This window comes from Danio rerio, chromosome 9 (genome assembly GCF_052040795.2).
Source record: "Danio rerio strain M-AB ecotype USA chromosome 9, GRCz13ab, whole genome shotgun sequence".
NCBI lineage: Eukaryota > Metazoa > Chordata > Actinopteri > Cypriniformes > Danionidae > Danio > Danio rerio.
Genome location: NC_141029.1, coordinates 48,290,276 through 48,306,453, shown reverse-complemented (window position 1 = coordinate 48,306,453; position 16,178 = coordinate 48,290,276). Strand labels below are relative to the sequence as shown.

The 16,178-nt window shown below is 35.1% G+C and overlaps 1 long non-coding RNA gene across 1 annotated transcript; it reads left to right on the top strand.

Moving 5' to 3' along the window:
- The first annotated feature begins 2,173 nt into the window (after positions 1-2,173).
- LOC141376204 (uncharacterized) lies at positions 2,174-15,643 on the top strand. The gene is made up of 3 exons (XR_015499898.1): positions 2,174-2,374; positions 11,800-11,961; positions 12,420-15,643. It is a non-coding gene; the product is annotated as an uncharacterized LOC141376204 (long non-coding RNA).
- The last annotated feature ends 535 nt before the right edge of the window (positions 15,644-16,178 follow it).

Below are 16,178 nucleotides of genomic sequence, written 5' to 3'. Positions count from 1 at the left end.
TTAGAAATATAGTTGACATTTTTTTACAGAAATTAAAAAGTTATTTTGTACAAAGTACAATTAGGAACAGAATCCCTGCTGAAAAAACCCCAGCTTAAACCAGCCTAGACTGGTTGGTTGGTTGGTTTTAGCTGGTTGACCAGAGTGGTTTTAAAGCAGTTTTGGTCTGGGAGATGTCCAGTTAAAACCAGCTTAACCAGCCTAGGCAGCAAAAACCATGCTGGTCAAGCTGGTTTTGACTGGTCATTTTTTCAGCCTGACCAACTAAGACCAGGCTGGAAATGACCAAACCCCCTCTAAAACCAGGCTGGTTAACCAGCTAAAACCAGCCAACCAGTTTAGGTTTTTGTTAACTGTTTTTTTTATTTTTATTTTTTTTTTTCCAGTTGGGTAGTCCGGGACTATAATACATTTTATTTTTAATGTTTTTTTGTTTTGTTTGTTGTTTGTTTTTTTGGTCAATTTTTTTTCTGTCTGCTAACATTATAAGATTAAAATAAATATCTCTGTCTTTTGCATATTTTTGACCATTTTTTATTACTCTTTCATAATCCAAGCCTCTGGTGTCAGTATATGGTTAATTGTAATCCTTGAAAAGTAATCTAATGCTGTGTATTTGTTCCCTATACAGTCATTGACAGTTTTATCAGTGACCTAAACTTCACCTTTCCCTGCTATTATCAAACTTTCCTATCTTGCTGAAAATAGCTTTTATCACAATTGCACTTTTGTATTATTGGATGCTGTCTTTTATTTTTAAATTAAGAAAACCAGATGCTTTCAGTCAACAAGGTCTCTGTGGATTATAGCCTGCATGGCGACTAATGACTTTATATACAGGGTTCATACGGTCATGGAAAACCTGGAAACGTCATAGAATATTGACATGGCATTTTCCAGGCCTGAAAAGGTTTTGGAAAAGTTATGGAATTAAGTTTAACAAATATCTGTATACTTGTATTAGGGCTACGTCTTTCGGATGCGATGTTAAACTGAGGACCTGACTCTTTGTGGTCATTAAAAATCTCATGGCACTTCTCGTAATGAGTAGGGGAGTAACCCTGGTGTCCTGGCCAAAGTCCCTCAATTGGCCCTTACGATCATGGCCTCCCAATAATATATTACTCGATATTGGAAAAATCTGACATTACCATATTTTGTATTTCTGTGATATATATATATATATATATATATATATATATATATATATATATATATATATATATATATTGAGATGTGAATACAATTTCACTAGATGATTTAACAGGTTTATTTGGATTGATTAGGGGAATTTTGTAGGGGAGTAAATCTCGAATAATATATAACAAATAAATTACAAGCATAGGTAAATAAAATATAGTAAAGATAAAAGTGAATTATAGTTTTCAGGTATTCACTATTCAGGTACAGATAATGAATAATCAACACTGCATAGTCTTCATTGTACATTGTATTTAATTTTTATTAAAATTACCAAAAATGTCTTGTGATCGCATGTTTTAAAATTTGAAATATTAAAATGATCACACAGTCACAGGTCTTAAAGGGACAGTTTACTCAAAGATTAAAATGTACTTACTAATATTTACTCACACTTCACTTGATTCAATACTAGGAGTTATTGAATTATGTTATTTTTGTTTTCATTTAAAAAAAATCATAAATGTTGGAAGCAAGTGAAGGGTTTAATGAAAATGGTAATGACTATTGTGGATGCACACATTGCGATCGATGCTGAAACGATAGCCTACTGTGCAGCCCTAACTTGAATATAGGTTGTCTTTACTTCTTTTCTGTCCTTAGCCAAAAGCTTGCTCTCACATTGTTAGTGCGATTTAAGCATTATCAAAATAAATTTTAAAATACAGTTTTTTAACAAAATAGATTGTTGCATGAAAAAAATGCTGTAATAAAATTGAACGTTGTTTTTCTTATTATTTACCATGTATATGTAGACATTGAACATGAAACATTACATCATGAAAATGTTCTTGAAAACTGCGGAAAAGTCTTAAAATAGTAAAAATGTGTATGAACCCCGCAAGAAAAAATATTTCTAAGAAAATTTTAGGAAACTTTTTGTTTGTAAAGCGCTTAATTTTAAACAAATCTCTTATTTTGTATAATTCAGTCATGCTCACTGCTTGAAACATGGCAAAATTTTCGACCTCCTAAACTATTATTTAGGCTACGTCCACACTTGGCCATATGATGAAGGATTCTTTGTATTATTATTTACCCGGGTAAAACGAACCTCAACATGTTTCAGCAGCAGAAAAAACGAGAAAAAAGAGAAACTGGCTCAATTGTTCCAAAGAATTACTACAAAAGTGTGTGAATGATTTTCTAAGTAGGCTAATCCTGTCTGAAAACCGTAAGTAGGCCTAAACTCAATACTTTTCAAACGCGATGCTATGCTAATTTGCTATCTTTCTCCACTAACGTTAGCTGACTTTAAAAACGCTATACTAATTTGCTAATTTCTTTCTCCAATAGTTGACTTTAAGCTTAACGTTATTTATGTGGGACAATTTGTGATTATTTTCGTAGTCTCTAGACAATTTAGTATGCATTAAAACTATATCAATGCATGTTTCACTATTTTGTTGTTCTTTATTTCTCAAAAAAAAGAAAGAAAGAAAAGAAAGCCTGAAGTTGTGGAGAACTCTGCCATAAAAAGGATAACTGTGACAACTTTATATGTGACGATAATAAAAAAAAACGTATTTCATGTTAGAAAAAAATAAATTTTTAATTCAAATTCAGTTTACTCAAATGGCTGAGCCCTTTGAACGTTTTATTTGCTTCCGTATAACATGTAGCTCACTGTATGTCTGTCCGTCTCGCTTTCTTTTTTCATAAGTGCACGGTATTTAATTAGCAAAGAACTGACTCTTGAGTTTAATGTTTGAATATCCATGAGTCGATTTAATCTGTTGTGTACAGTCCATCTGTTGTCCACAGGATGGCGATGTAACACCACTGTCACAATTCACATTCAATCCCTATCCATCATCTCCGAGTCTGTGGAGGGAAATGTAGCCTATTATAACATTCATTATTATTTATTAATACCACTATATATAAATGTATATTGAATATACAAAAGAATTATGTGTCTTAGATCGTTTCCTACAATAAAAGGAATTATGGTGCATTCACATCTGTATATTTATAGCATTTATTTTACTCAGCGTCCAGTTTTTCTGCAAGTCTGTTCCTATTTAATAGTAAATCGGTGATAGTACAAATTACTGAGGGATGACCTCTTATATTAAAGGCTGTAGTTAAATTTTTATAGTTCTGTCACTTGAAGCAAAACCAAATATAACTTTTTTTTTTTTTTTTTTTTTTTTTACAAAATCCACATTTGTAAACCTATTTGATTTCATGATGCTCTCCTTTTTTACATTTGTAATCTTTTATGCATTTGAAATTCATGAAATTTCTTTTTTAAGATCTAATATTGACCCCGATCATGCAAGGGTCTTCTCTGAGAGACCGACTATGGCCCAACACACAGAAACAAGCCACAGCAGATGTAAAGCTGCTATAGATAGATGTATTTGCATGGATGTTTGCCAGCGTCTTTTGGCCCAATTTTTAGCAACCCTACTGAACACCATATTGTGGTGTAGGTGTTATGTTTATATATATATAATAGGGCTGCACAATATATTTTTTCAGCATCAATATCACAATGTGCGCATCCACAATAGTCACATTACAAAGATATTCAATGTTAAGTCTGGATTATAGTTCACCAGTAACTACAGAATTGTAATTATTCACTGTATTTATATGGAATTTATACGATTTATGCAACAACAGAAAAAGTTTTTCTTACACAGAATTTTTGTCTTTGTTTCTAGTCCAAATATCCACATTTCAAAGCAAAAACTAGAATTTTTCACTTACCCCACTGGCAGATAATTTGCTTGTTTTAAGGACAAATTATTAATTTTGCCATATTTCATCTGAATTTTAGAACAAAACAATTTTTTTTCTTGATCGAAGAATGTTTGCAATGCGATCATTAATTTTTTTTACCTGCTGTAAGACTCTACAGAAAACTGTTAAATAGAGCTTGTAAAATTATTTTTATCGTAATATTTATCACAGAAAAATAAAATATCACAATATCAGATTTTTCCAATTTATACAGTTGAAGTCAGAATTATTTAGAATTATATTATCTTTTTTTTATATATATTTTCCAAATAATGTTTAACAGAGCAGACATTTTCAGAGTATGTCTGATAATTTTTTTTTCTTCTGGAAAAAGTCTTATTTGTTTTATATTGATTAGAATAAAAGCCATTTTTCAATTTTTTAAACACAATTTTAAGGACAAAATTGTTAGCCCCTTTAAGCTATTTTTTTAGATAGTCTACAGAACAAACCATTGTTATACAATAATTTGCCTAATTACCCTAACTTGCCTAGTTAACCTAATTAACCTAGTTCAGCCTTTAAATGTCACTTTAAGCTGTATAGAAGTGTCTTGTAAAATATTATTTACTGTCATCATGACAAAGATAAAATAAATCAGTTATTAGAAATGAGTTGTTAAAACTATAATGTTTAGAAATGTATTGAAAAAAATCTTCTTTAAAACAGAAAAGGGGAAAAAATAAGAGAGAGGCTAATAATTCTGACTTCAACTGTATATAAAAATAAATACAATATATGTATATAAATACAGTTGAAGTCAGAATTAAAAGCCCCCTTTGATTTTTTTTTTTTTTTTTTTAAGTTTTTAAATATTTCCCAAATGTTATTTAACAGCAACAAAATTTTCACAGTATGTCTGGTAATATTTTTTTTTCTGGAGAAAGTCTTATTTGTTTTTTGTTTTTCTAGAATAAAAGCAGTTTTTAATTTTTTTTAAACCATTTTAAAGTAAAAAATATTAGCCCCTTTAAGCTATTTGTTTCCGATAGTCTAAAGAACAAACTGTGTTATAGAGTGACTTGCCTAATTACCCTAACCTGCCTAGTTAACCTAATTAACCTAGTTAAACCTTTAATTGTCACTTTAAGCTGTATAGAAGTGTCTTGAAAAATATCTGGTCAAATATTATTTATTTTCATCAGTTATTAGAAATGAGTTATTCAAATTATTTTGTTTAGAAATGTGTTGAAGAAAACTTCTCTCTGTTAAACAGAAAACAGGGAAAAAATAAACAAGGGGGCTAATAATTCAGGTTAACTAGGCAGGTAAAGGTAATCAGGCAAGTAAGTTATTATATAATGATGGTATGTTCTGTAGACTATCAAAAGAATATACATATCTTAAAGTGGCTAATAATTTTGACCCTAAAATGTGTGTTTTTTTTTTTTTTAATTTTTAAACTTTTTTTATTCTAGCCAAAATAAAACAAATAAAACTTTCCCTAGAAGAAAAAAATATTATCAGACATACCGTGAAAATTCCCCCTGCAAACTTCAAAGTTTGATGAATAAATGTCAGTATATGACATCAATATGACGTTGGTTTAAAATGTTGGCTCCACGTTGGATTTTGGTCACTTTCCAACACAACCTAAAATCAACCAAATATCAATGTCATTACTGGGACGTCAAAATAACGTCCTTAGACGCTGACTAGACATGTAATTTTGCTCACCTGACACGACCACCTAAATCTAACCTAATATTAATGTCTTACTACATTGTGTGCCTTCTGGGATGTGACCCTGAAGACTGCTTTAATGTAGTGTAGCTGAGATTTGCAATGTCAGAAATTATTTACGCATAGAAATGACGAGACTTTTAATTGTAAAAAGAAAATCACAATACTGTCATTATTTTATGAAACAGATTTTTAGTCAGCATACTTGACATATTTCATATTAATAACATTAAATCCAATGTTTTCCTATTGAGATCCAATGTTTGGAACTGTAGTGTATATAATAAGATTCTCTCTGCAGTGACATTAAGAGTTAGCCATTTCCAGCATCATAATATGTGAAGTGACGTTGACAATGTTGGTTGATTCAAATGAGATAATGTCGAACAAAGGAATCAATCAAGTGATACAGGTGAAAAGGCATGAGCATAGACTAATTTCTGTCAGTGCAAATGGGCCTTTAGACATGACAAAAATGCAATTGTGACAAGAGAGGCCTCGCAGGACCCTCATCTGTTCTTGCTTTTATTAGTCTTGTTTGAATGAGTGCCTTGATGCATATTTTGAAGAGAGCTTTTAACTCCCCGCCCAGGAGGTCACGACTGCTCTCCAGAGCAAATTCTGTTGGAAGGAAAGATCACATCAATTAAGCACAGGTGGATGATGTGCTGGAAGTGAGCTCCTAATCACCTAATCAGGGCTGTAAACATGCATGACAGCACTGCATTCCTCATTGTTTCTAACAGAGGATTAAAAAAGCTTGCTGGGACTTTTTATCCCCCAATTCTAGAGGTTTTTTTTCTTTTCACGTTTAAAAGACTAAAGACAGAATCTCGAAATATGAATTTGCATAAAAAAGTCAGAATTTTTATCTTACATAATATATACATGCAGTGAACATTTGAAGTGGATCAATAAGTCTTTCGAAATTGTCCTAAGACAAGAATGGGTGTTGCTTAGGGATGTAACGGTATCAGAATTTCACGGTACGGTAATACCTCGATATGAATGTCTCGGTACGGTATTTATTGAATCATTTACAGAAAAAACAAAACTACAAAAAATACTCCAAAAAAGTGCCAAAAGTGTCAATGACATACAAATTAGCCATCTATCTGTAAGCTTTGAAACAGGAACTTCAATTTTATTAACAAAAAATTATTAAACCATGTAAAAAAAATTCAGTTTCAATTTAGTATTGTTGAAAACTCATCACATTCAACATTTTATCACTTACTCACTTACTTAGATAGAGATGGGTTTAAAGGAAAATTATCATATAACTATAATCTGGTAAAAACTGGTATCTCTGGGCATTTACAATTTCCCCTGCAAAAGAAAAAACCCTCTCATTTGGGACTGAGGTTTCTGGGACAGAGATATGACTTGGCCCAGGTTGACAGCAGTGGGTAACGTTGTGCATTGTCTTTCCCCCACTTGAGAGGACAAGCCATGAGTGAGATAGAGGTCTCTTTGTGGCACAAGTCAATGTCTGCATCAATCTGAACAGTGCTATGTTTCTGCAATCCCCATGACTGTTATTAGTCGTATTCCCCAACTTGCAGGCACGTGCACACATAGGGCTCAACCTGTGCAGTGCACATGCCCTTTTTAGTCTTGGATAGAAAATGCCCTTCCAAAATGATCATAAGTGCCCCAGCGACGCGACACACCCTCCGTCCCACCCTTCAGTAGGCGCGCGACAACACCGCTCTTGAGTATGTGCGCTCAACCCCCCCTCCCCTCTTTACAGTACGCACGCGACAACACAGCTGATCAGAATGCTCGCGACAACACCGCTATTCAGTACGCGCGCGGCGACAACACCCGCTTTAGGTTTATCATTTCCAGCTCTTTTTCATCCCCGCTACTAGGAGCACACTCCATTTCTGCATTACTGGATCTGTAGCGACAACAGATCGCAAAGGATGATGGTCAGGCATGGGATGATGGGAATTGTAGTTTCCGCTTCCTCCCGTTCGCTTCATTCGCCTGTGCAAATTTTCTCAGAAGACCTATAGTTTTATCGAGTCATGCGACTACGGTAATATCGGAAAAAATTTCTATAATACCGTTACATCCCTAGTGTTGCTCCATAGTTATGAAGGGCACCTAATTTACCCATATTCAAGATTTAATATAACTCTTTTGTGTCTCCAAAATTTGTTTGTAAAGCTGAGTTTCCTCTCTGATTTTTACCAGCTGTGGCAGCAGGCCTTTTTTACACAGATCTACCAACTACCTGTGGCGTTATTTCAATGACAAATGTCGTGAGCTCAGTATTAGAAGACAAGATCGCATTTATGTAATAGCCTACGAGCATGCCAATCTCTTTGCTTTGCGTGCCGATTTCCTCTGCTCGTGAACAAAACTTCTTGCATGTCCCCTCAAATGTAAGCCGCTTCAAGAGCACGCAGATCTTCTTGTGCGCTCTCAAATAAACGCTGCTGAAGTGCCATTTAGTGCGTTTATGTAACGAGTATGTCTCCAGCATATATTATATTTGCTAGGAATATTTATGAATGTCTCGAATAGACCTACAGAGCGGTATTAATGCGTCCTGAAGTGAAGTGAAACGGCTATACGTCGTGTTTGCTGTTCTGGCTTTGTTCTCACATGCCAGAGTGTGCCTCAATCTCCGGCTGCGCGCGTCAGATAAACAGCACAGTGCCAGACATGAAGGAAACAGATCTCACGTAACGTTTGTGAGAAATACTACTGTAAGATCTTTTCCAATGATTATTTGATGTATTTGTTGTGGAGTTAATTCAAGAATTTCTGCATCGATGAGTCACGCACAATGTTGTTACAAAGTTTACACACGCACACAGATATTCACACAGCGATTGCATTTAATTTTGCACTTTTTGCATGGCAAATGTGACAGGATACACGTTAATATCTACTGCTGTACATAAATCTGATTTACCATCCACAAACCTGGATTGAATCGTCTTCTTTTATAATTATACTGACAAGCGGCTGTTGTGATAAAGTAAAGACGGTAAAATCGCTGTAATTTATTACAAACATGCACAGTTTTAAGACTGTTTTAAACTTGTAAGACTCATTCTTGATCGCAATTGATGATTTATGATCACAGAGAGCTGAAAAGATCTTTGAATTCAGTTGATTTGCTCACGTCCTGTCTTGTTGGTTATATGCGTAACTATGGAGACATGTTATTAAGCGCTTCTCTATCAATTCGGTGGGCGGGGAAACCACACTCCTACGTCATGTTGCGGTTGGCCTCAAAGTTGGAGGGATTTGCATCCTATTTTAATGCCATAGACATTAAAAAAAGACTGATTGTCTTTATATCACCTCACAGTGACTGTAGACACACTATACCTACACACAGCCCTTTCCAAACAGCTTTCAAAAGATTATTTTCATTATAGGTGCCCTATAAGACAACTTTGATTAAAGGTTTTGATGCACTTTAAATGTTGACTACTGTATCTAGAGTTTTTAGTATTATTAAAGAGAAGTGAAGATTTAGCTTTTTCTTTTTTTTTATCTTGCAGTTTTTCCCCATATAAAATCAGGACTTTATTTCTCACAATCTCAGAATTCTGACCTTATTTTTGTGCAATTTCAAGGTTAAATATTTTAATAAATAAGTTTCATTTTTTGCAATTTGCAATTGGCTGTCTGGTAATTCCAGTATCTTGCAATTTTATATTTTAGAGTTGATCTCATGAGGAAACTTAACTATTTTTCGTTTTGTCAGTTTAGTGGCGAGATCAGTCGTACGAAAAGGTTCGAGTTTAAAAAGAAGGTATGGCACCCAACTCCACCCCTAAACCCAACTATCCTTGGGGGATGAGCAAACTCGGGTTTAAATGTGCGAATGAGAACGGAAGAATTCATATGAATTAGCCACTAAATCAAAAAGTTACAAATTGCTGTGAGATTGTGTTGGGAAAAAAAATCATATATTATCACAGTTCTGACTTTGTTTTCATAATCTTGTCTTTGTCTTTTTTTTTTCTCAAAATTGTGATTTTTATTGCAATTTCTGTCTCGCCATTCGAAATTTGTAATTATTACAAGATATTAACTTATATAAACCCGCAATTCGAAATTTATATGAAGAAATCTCAGAAAACAAAATGGTAGAGACAGCCTATAAGCATGCAGAAAATACTGACTGAACAACAAGACCTCACTCATAATTTAAAGTCAGAATTTTAGGGGTTGAGGGAAGTTGTGACTGCATAAAAATAATAACAATGATAATTATTATTCATTTATTTTCCTTCGGCTTTGTCCCTTTATTAATCAGGGGTCACCACAGTGAAATGAACCACCAATTTATCCAGCATATGTTTTACACAGTGGATGCCCTTCCAGCTGCAACCTAACATTGGGAAACACCCATACGTACTCTTTCACACTCATACACTACAGCCAATTTGTTTACCCAATTCACCTATGGCACATGTGTTTGGACTGTGGGGGAAACCGGAGCACCTGAAGGAAACCCTTGCAGACACAGGGAGAACATGCAAACTCCACAAAGAAAAGCCAACTGGCCCAGACGGAACTCGAACCAGCGACCCTCTTGCTGTGAGGCGACAGTGCTAACCACTGAGCCACCGTGTTACCTGTAAACACGAGGCATTCTTGACAGAATTCTGAAACTGTGAGTCACCATGGAAACAGGCGACAAAACCATGCATCATCTCTTCTTTCTCCTTCTTCTGTTTAATGATGAGTTACATTCTTAGTGCTTATCTCCCTCTATTGGTAGTTGTGCATCTACTGTGTCCATCTATCTATCTATCTATCTATCTATCTATCTATCTATCTATCTATCTATCTATCTATCTATCTATCTATCTATCTATCTATCTATCTATCTATCTATCTATCTCTATCTGTCTGTCTGTCTGTCTGTCTGTCTGTCTGTCTGTCTATCTATCTATCTATCTATCTATCTATCTATAGAAACTAAATAAATGATTAATATTTTGCGTGGATAATTATTTTGCATGATGGCTCAGTGGTTAGCACTGTCGCTTCACAGTAAGAAAATCGCTGGTTCCGTTGGGATTTGTGTGAATGTTCTCCCTGAGTTGGCGTGGGTTTCCGGGTGCTTTGGTTTCCCTCACAGTCCAAAGACATGCAGTACAGGTAAATTAAATAAACTAAACTGGTCTTTGTGTGTGTGTGTGTGTGTGTGTGTGTGTGTGTGTGAGAGAGAGAGAGAGAGAGAGAGAATGAATGTGTATGGGTGTTTCCCAGTACTGGGTTGTGGCTGGAAGGACATTGAGTAAAACAGATGCTGAAATAGTTGGCGGTTCTTTCCACTGTGGTGACCTCTGAAATAGCTGAAGGAAAATGAATGAGTGAATGAGCTCATGGTCAGAATATAAAATGCTATGCTATTCTTGCATAACCTAAAGTTATCTCAGTTTTTGGAAGCAAAAACTGAAGTTTTCCACTTATATGCTTTCTGTCTGTCCATCCATCCATCCATCCATCCATCCATCTGTCTGTCTGTTAATTAAAGGTTTTGATCTACTTCAAATGTTGACTGCCTTATCTTGAGTTTTTTATTACAACTGTTAGAAAAAAGTTTTTAAAAGTTAGTCTTTCTTAAAATCTTTCTTAGTCTTGCAATTCTGACTTTTTTTTGTGCAGTTTTAAGTGTAAATATTTTAATAAATTTGTTTGCAATTGTAAGCGTATAGGCTATGTAGTCAGTTTGAATATATTTCTCACAGTTTTGCCGTCTTGCTCTATCTGCCTGCCTGTCTGTCTGTCTGTCTGTCTATATCTATCTATCTATCTATCTATCTATCTATCTATCTATCTATCTATCTATCTATCTATCTATCTATCTATCTATCTATCTATCTATCTATCTATCTATATGTCTATCTGTCTGTCTGTCTGTCTGTCTGTCTGTCTGTCTGTCTGTCTGTCTGTCTATCTATCTGTCTATCCATCTGTCTATCCATCTATCTATCTATCTATCTATCTATCTATCTATCTATCTATCTATCTATCTATCTATCTATCTATCTATCTATCTATCTATCTATCTATCTATCTATCTATCTATCTATCTATCTATCTATCTATTATGAAAAAGATTTACACGTTACATGTAGGTTTAAATAGATAGAAACTAAATAAATGATTATTATTTTGCAGGGATGATTATATTGCACGATGTCGCCTCACAGTAAAAAGGTCGCTGGTTCTAGTCCTGACTGGGTCAGTTGTCATTTGTGTGGAGTTTGCATGTTCTCCTCGAGTTGGCGTGGGTTTCCGGGTGCTTTGGTTTCCCTCACAGTCCAAAGACATGCAGTACAGGTAAATTAAATAAACTAAACTGGCCTTGATGTATGAGTGTGTGTGTGAAAGAGTATGAATGGGTGTTTCCCTGTACTGGAAGGGCATCCGCTGAGTAAAACAGATGCTGGAATAGTTGACTGTTCGTTCCGCTGTGGTGACCTCTGAAATAGAGACTAAGCTGAAGGAAAATGAATGAGTAAATGAGCTCATAGTCAGAATATAAGTTGCTATGCTATACTTACATAAATTTATCTCAGTTTTTGGAAGTAAAAGCTGAAGTTTTCCACGTATATGCTTAAACCAAAAACCAATTTTGCAAAAACAGCTAACAGCTAGAAAGATACACTTTAGTTCACAAATGCTATGTAAGAGAAGTTTGCATGTTACAGTCTATTGTATTTTTTCCCATTTGTTGTGCTTTTATGTACAATGAACACCTCTCACTGCTGTACCAGGTCTTTCTTTTTCTTCCCCAGTGCCACACACCACTAATGTTGTGTTTTCAGGATGATGTGTCAAGTTAAAGATGCTGTAAGTGATTTTCACCCCATTTTTGGTGCTATACCTCACATGAAATGTCCCCACCTCCTGACAGCTATCACTGAAATGAGTGTCCTGGGAAATCACACCTGTCTCAGTGACAGCTCAGAGCTCTGGAAAGTGCAAACACAAAACTGACAGCGGGTCACCGTTATTCAGCCCAACACATTTACAGTCTCCGTCTGCCTGCTTGTGTTTGGGTTTTGCTGACACTGAGTTTTCAAGTATGTGCTTAAGGTTTTCCAGTAGAAATTTTGGAGGGATCAATAGGTCTCAAGTCAGACTCGCGCTGTGCAATTTAAAAAAAATAATCCTTAAGTTCGTAGCTTGTCAGACTGCAAGAATATGATCCCTATGTCACCCTAGATCTCAGTTGTCATAAAGTCAAGATGTGTCAAACAAACATGGACCAACGCAGGATTTATCTGCAGTTTGATGTCATCAATCCATGCCATGTTCAGTAACCCGTGTTCTGAAATGATACTACACAGTAAACATAAACAATCTGTAGTGTTACTTTTACTCATAACATGCTTTAAACATTTCCCAGGTGGTTCATGTTAAACACTCTCATTGGTTTTTAGTTTGATCTCACATTAAGAGACGTCAAACTACAGGAACGTTGCTGAAATCTTCTGAGTATGTCAGAACTTCATCAGAAGGAAAATTTGATCACAGCAGCCATTAATCTGCTATTGGTGAACATGCCAAACCAACAATCAAAGACTACAGATTTTAGAAACTGTTCATCTCTAGAATATTCAAGTTTTCATATATATGGTTTCCGCTACATTCGTTCTTCTATGGCGGGCGCCACACCAAAATTTATCCCGCCATGGCTACATTACCGCTTCTCATTCAAAACATTCAGGCGTTGTTGTTTTTTTAATAGCAGGTTATTATCGCACCAAAGTGTATTAAAAGGTAGTGAATTATAATATAACAGCACAAACTTTTCTGTAACTGTAGTAGTGCTGTGTGTTATTTGTTTAACCCTTTAAGGTGACATGCTGACTGAGTGACTGACAGGTGCTTGATGCATGAGCCTGGCAAACAAAATGTAGCTTTCAGTTAAGATGAACACAATTTCCATAATTATACTTTATAGATAAAGGTGTATTGTTCAGCATTTTAACTTCAGGACGCATTATTGGTACTCTGTCTATTGGAGACATTCATAAATATACCTAGGAAATCTAATAAATGTTGGTGACATACTTGTTACATAAACACACTAAATCGCACTTCAGCAATGTTTATTTGGGAGCACACAAAAAAATTGCTCCGGTTACTAATAGTAACAACCGTTCCACGTGAGGGGGAACGGAAATGTTTTGTGGAAACTTCCACTATGGGGATTTCCCCTAAGTGGAAGTTTCCACATAGCTTTGACGTTTCCCTCCCAAAAGGGAACTGTGCTTGTGCAGCGTATATTCGAGGGCGTGCAAAAGTTGCGAATGCAATCTCGACTTGTAATACTGCGCTCATGCCATTTGTCATTGAAATAACGCCACAGGTAGTTGGTAGATTTGTGCAAAAGTCCTGCCAATAAGTTTGATGTGTCAAATGACCCTCTTCCTATATAATTTTTCTTCCCTATGCAGTTTTAAACCTTTTATGTGTTTTTTAATTGAACACAGAGTTCGATATTTTAAAAAATACTGGTTGTTGGTATCTATTGACTTCCATAGTAGGAAAAATACTATGGAAGTCAATGGGCGCCAGCTACTAGCATTTTCCAAAAGAGCTTCTTTTGTGTTCAACAGAAGAAAGAAGCTCAAACAGGTTTGGAACAAGTAAAGTATGAATAAATGATGACAGAATGTTCATTTCTGGGTGAAATCGCTTTAAGCTCAGTTCATGTGTGATTTCGGCTACAATTTGGCCATCTGATCCAAATTTGGAAATCCTATAAGATTGCATAATCCCCATGGCTAACAATGGTGGTGAGTGTTGCTTTGACATGTTCTACGGACAGCAGAATAATGACTGTTGTGATCTAATTTTCCATTCGATTAAGTTCTGGTATTTTCAGATATGATATAATCAGTGCGACAACGTCGAACCTTCTGGAAAATGTTGTTTTTACTAATTTTATTATCAAGGGATGTTATAAGTATGATTAATGCTACAGATTGTTTATGTTTTCTCTTTAGTATCATTTCAGAACATGATTACTGAACATGTCATGGATTGATGACATCAAACTGCAGATTAGTCTTCCATGTGTCTCTGTTTGTTTGCGATATCTTGAGTTCAGTTGAGTTGAGTTCATCTTCAATCTGACATTATGACAACTGAGATCTTACAGTGTGACATAGGGATCATGTTTGTACAGTCTGACAAGCTACAATCGGGGTTTTGATAAATAAATACACTAAAACCACCAGTAGGTGGCATCAAGTCTCTTTTAATGAGTGATAAACTGAATCATTCTTTCAAATTAATCCATCAACCAAAGAAAAGTGACTAGCTGTGTCCAAAGTTGCTTACTTAGATACAATTTAGTATTTGAAAAACAAGTATGCAAGTATCTCCAAATTCATAGTATTTGAAAAAACTGTATGCGAGGAGATGGGTGTGCATTTGATGGACACCATTCTGTCCCATCATGCCACGAGAGAGATTTCATGAATGGAAATCATATAACACTAAAATGACACTTTCATTTATGTGCTGCACATGCACACAGATGTAAGATATTTTCACCCACGTCATATCCGCCTGCTGTCTACTTTCCATCTCTTGGAAATGATGTGGCAAAATATTGCGTTACAACAGCTCCCAGTAAACATTCTGTGGACATGTACAAACTTACAATAATCTTTAATAAAGCCATCAAAACAGACAGCATCCAAAAACATCTGCTTTACAATGTTATCCAGCATTTTAGTTAAATAATTAAGTTGGCAGTTCATTCTGCTATGACAATCCCTGATTAATAAAGGGACTAAGTCGAAAAGAAAATGAATGATGAATGAATGACTGCTCCACATGAATAAACTTTTTGTTCCCTAAAAATGCTGTCTCAGTGTAGACGGAAGGCTGAAACTGAGAGAAAAATATGTTTTTACCAGCCTTATCTTACAAGGAAACGTAACTATTTTAAGTTTAGTCAGTGTAGTGGCTAATTGTATTAAATTGTACAAATTCATACGAATTAGCCACTAAGTCAAAAAGTTACGAATTGCCATGAGATAGCATTTGTTTTTAAATGAAAACATATTAGTGTGAATATAGCCTTAATTTAACCTTATAATTTACACATAACAATTAGTAGTGTTTAACAGTGATTATTATGATTTCTCCCTAAAAGCAGTGTCCGAGTTGGAAGCCTTAATAAATAAATATGAAACTAAAACCACCAGTAGGTGGCGACAAGTCTCTGTCTTAATAAGTGATTAACTGCATCATTCAGTCAAATTATCCATATCAAAGAAAGAAAAGTGACTAGCTGTGTCCAAAATCGCTTGCTTATCAGAGTAATTGACACAGCAATAGTAATGTTTAATTGTCATTGTTTTGATTTTTCCCTAAAAGCATCGCCCAAGCTGGGAGCCTAATTCAATAGAGACCTGCTCATTCCCTACGAGTACCAGGTCTAATCTTAGACAATCGAAATCAGATCTGGTTGAGCGTCATCAGTGAGTCCCCATGGATGGCACTGGCAGCCTTCGGTGACGTTTTTGCAGCCC